Here is a 4517-nt window from a genome sequence, read left to right on the forward strand (position 1 = left end):
GAGCTCCCTCAGTCCCATCCACCCCCGCAGGCCGGTCTGCCTCGCAAGTCTCTCTCCAGCCTCGGGAAGGACCCTGCGCCCGCCTGTTCCTTCCTCACTCCCCTCGGAGCTCTACCTCGTCAGGTCTCCTCTCCCTGCTTTGGACCCTCAGGCTTTCTCACGCCTACTTGACGTTCTTCAAGAATCCACCCAGTTGCCCCTCCGGGAACCCTACCCTCTGGTTCCTGGTGAGGCAGGTGTCTTTTGTCTAGGTTCCCAACTCCTTAGGCGTAATTGTCATGATGCCACACTGTCAAATTTCTCTCCTAATTTTCCTCCCCCCCCCCCCCCCACCAAACCACAAACTCCGGGCAGGTGAGGATTCTTTTTTTGTCTGTATCTAGGGCATCTGTCACAAGGTCAGGCACAGAGTGAGTGGTTGGTACATTTTTGGATAAGTGAAGAAACTACTTAGCCCATTTTCATTGCAGGATCAGCCCCAGAATTCAGGTAACACCAGGGAAATCCAAAGACACAGGCCCTGCTTCAATTTGGGTTAAATTCATCTCAGTCAAAAACCAAGTTATGCCAAAATCCATGCACAAGATTTGTACAAAACTTTCCTATCATACTCATTTCTAAATTACAAACGTTTTTCTGGGCATCCTGAGCCATGGAAACGGAGAGAAAAGCAGGCGGCGTCTACCCCAGTGCAATAAGAGCCGGTCCACCGGGCAACGCGGAGCAGCTGCGTGTAAGGATCTCACCATCGGAGTCTTCGGAAACTTCTTTAAATTTCAGTGAAAATGCAAACTCACTGCTGTCAACATGCTCCCTCAAGCATATTGGATCCTGGGCTAATACCAAATCTTAAATCGTCTTAGTTGCTCTCTGCAGCTGCTGAGCACGAAGCAGAACTCTACATACTTCCCCGCGACAGTCCCATTTCCCGCGGAGGCAGGGCGCCCCTAGCGGAGGGCCGTCCCCAGGGAGATGGCGCTCTCACCCGGCGGCCAGCTCCGGGCTCTGCCTGCTGGGGCTCCGGCTTTCCAGGCACGCGTCTCACTTGGCCACGACCCCTGGCTGTGGGCACGTAGTGGAAGTCACGCCCAGGAGCCTGTTCCAAACAGCCAGGCGTACGTACACTTGTGTGTGTATGAGAGAGTCTGACTTACATGTTTTCCAACTCTTTCCTAGAATAATAGCTAAGCTTAAGCATATAGTTAACACATTTAAAAGCAGAGGCAATGCTGAGAGCCAAGTGTAAATGAAACACGGATGGGCTGGGTGGCCTAGCAACCTCTTCACTTATGGGTTAGGTCCTTGTCTTCTGCCTTCACGCAGCTTTAAAGAAGGCGCCTCGGGCCCTGACCGGTGTGGCTCAGTTGGTGGGAGTATCATCAAGGTTTGGGTTTCATTCCCTGTCAGGGCGCATGCCTAGGTTTTTAAATTCAGTTCCTGGTCTCTAGCATTAATGTGTCTGTCTTTCTCGCTGTCTCTCTCTGTCTCTGCCTCTGACTGTCTGTCTCTCCTCACTCTCTCTCTCTCTTCCTCTCTCTCTAAAAGCAATTTTTTAAAAATGTCCTCAGTTGAAGATTTAGGAGGGAAAAAAGGCGCCTCGCGCATCCGTGTCCCGCCTGGACCACACAAACTTTCTTTGGGAGATTTGCTTCCTCCTCAGCTCCCCTTAAACTGCCTGGCTCTGCTTGAGGGTGGAAAACCCAGTGTCTCCCAACACTCCTGGTCCTCCCTCTCCAGGGAAGAAACAGACCCAGGCGCCAGACATTCCTCCGTTACTGTGAGGCCATCTAATTGCAGCCCTGGCTGGTGTGAGGCGCCCTGGAGATTGAACGGCAGCCTGCGGCCGGGCCCCCAGTAGGGGGCGCGCGAGAAGCAACTTATCGATGTTTCCTCTTCCTTCCCTTCTCTCTAAAACTAAATAAATACAATCTTTAAAAACACAAAAAGGCTATCTAATTCCCGTTGGTAAATGCTGATCTGCAGGCAGTACACAGTCCCTTCTACTCAGACAATTCAGCACACTGCTGAACCGACTCTGGACAAGGGTACCCTTGTCAATAAACCACTGGACAGCCACTTGCATGTCTGTTTCTGTCCTGTTTCAATGTCTTTGTACGTTTTATTGCACCGACTCGCGCAGAATCTTTATCCACTGCAGACTAAGCCCGCAGATGGGGCTGCTTAGAAGAGAATTGATGGCCCATTGGTAGGAAAAAGGCCAGAACCAGAGGCAAGTGTGGATGCCTGGGGGGAAGCCCTTCTGAGAGGGGAGAGCGCCCCCAGCCTGCCAGGCCCCAGGAGAGAAGGCAGTCTCAGCGGCAGGGTAATTCAGAGCAGGGCTTCGAAGTCAGCCATGTTCCAGCTCAATCCCAGAAACTGAACCATGAAAGTGGGGAAATCCCTTCACCTCTCAAGCCTCAGTTTTCTTATCTGTAAAATGGGGATAATGTTACTTGTTGCAAAGACTAGCTGGGTATTTCCCAAAGTCATTTCCTATAGCACGCGGCTACATTATATTTCCTAGGTTTCTTTGCAGATAAATATGACCAGAGCTGACCCCTAAAAAAGCTCTCAGATATTTATCCACACTCTTGTCCCAATTTCTAGCCAGAGGTGGAAGATCCGATGCAGGACCCTGAGGGCCTAGAGAGCAATGAGGCCACCAGTTGACAAAAACTCAGGTTGCTGAATGAGACTTCCCATCTCCCAATAAAACCACACTGGATAAAACCGCAAAAAAGCGAGAACTAAATTGTTCTATTATATTTAAGCCGCTACAACATTAGGGTTGTTTATGATAGCAATTAGCCTACCCTATGATTATCTTCTTTAACTTTAACCCCCGTGTAGATTGAATAGGGCATTAGAGTGTGTTAGCTTCTGGAACAATGCCCACATTTCAGAGGTTTAAGAAAGGAAAGATCTCTCTCTCTGGCTCACAGCACTGACTAATGCAGGTCAGCGGTGGGAACAGCTTTGCTCCATCCAGGGCTTTGAATGCAGGGGTTCACACAGCATATGCTTCAAGGGATGTCACAGCCAGGACTGCCATGCACCAAGACTTTTTTGCTTTCTTTTCCTTCCGGCATGTGGAAGGATTGCATTTCCTGGTCTCTTTGAGGTGAGGTGTTCAGTGACTTGCTTTAACCATGGAAAAATGACATGAGTCATTCCTGGATGAAGCTTTTAAGAAGCAATGCGTGCTTCTCCATATCCTCCCCCCCCCCCCAGTTGTGACTGGTCAATTTGGAGGGAAGCATCCTGCAACGCTAAGGAGATATATGGCAGACAGGTTTCCTGGAGTGTTGTCTGAATCTTCAGCACACTGTGTACGTGAGAAATAAGGCCTCTGAGAACAAGGTTTTTTATTAAGCACTTACAATGGACCAGGCACTGCACGAAGTGAGCCCTTCGTGGGTGGGACGCATAGCACAGTGCCTGGCCCTAACCAGCTCTTAATTCGTGTTAACTGTTACTGTTCCACTTTGTTTTAGAAGTGTATGGACCCGGGTTCTAGACTATGGACCTGAATGGATTGCACAAGGAGGGATGATCATCTAGCGTATTTTTTTTCCCCTCAAAAACATCTGAAAGAGCCCTGGCTGGTGTGGCTCAGTGGATTGCGTGCTGGCCTGTGAACCAAAGGGTCACTGGTTCGATTCCCAGTCAGGACACATGCCTGGGGTTTGGGCCAGGCCCCCAGTAGGGGGCATGAGAGGCAACCACACATTGATGTTTCTCTCCCTCTTTCTCCTTCCCTTCCTCTAAAAATAAGTGAATAAAATCTTTGTTTTTTTTTAATCTAAAAGTTTTCATAGATTATGGGCAGCTGAACTGGACGTGCAGGTTTCCAGGACCAGAGAGAGCATGATGCAGAGAAAAGAGCACTTGAACTAGGAGTCAAGATCAGTTTAGTTCAACACGCATTTATTGAGCACCTTCTGTATGTACCAGGTGCTAGAGAAACCAAAAAGTGTGCGAGGAGATTCCCTGCCCTCAAGGAGGTTAATTTCCACATAGACGGCGAACAAAGAAACACATAATCAAAGCATGATATGTGCAGTAATAAGAGAATAAACAGGAAATAGAAGAGCCACGAGACCTGAGTTCTCATTCTGCCACTAGCTGTGTGACCTTGGACATGTAACTTAACCGCTCTGGGCCTCATGGACAGTGAGAATGGGGTCGATCATTTCCAGCCCCTGAAATTCTAACAGCTACAAGTCTCCAAACCCTCTCAGGACAACAAAGCGGGCATGATTTCTACTTTTTAGAGGTGAAGCCAGGTGTCTGAGAGGTTTAGCACAGCAGCCTGAGCTACGCCACTGCTTATTGGAAGAGCGAGCCCCTGAATGGACCCGGGCCGGCCTTCGGAGCCAGGCCCAATGGGTGTCCACCCCAGGCTGCATTAGGAGCAGAGGGGTCCGGGTGGCTGTGGCAGGAGGCTTCCCGGATGGTCCCTGTTTCAACCTCACACTGACTCCCAGTTGGGAGCCAGCTACAGACCAGGAAGAGGG

This window comes from Sturnira hondurensis, unplaced genomic scaffold, assembly GCF_014824575.4.
Source record: "Sturnira hondurensis isolate 20B ecotype Veracruz unplaced genomic scaffold, ASM1482457v3 Scaffold0006437, whole genome shotgun sequence".
Lineage (NCBI taxonomy): Eukaryota > Metazoa > Chordata > Mammalia > Chiroptera > Phyllostomidae > Sturnira > Sturnira hondurensis.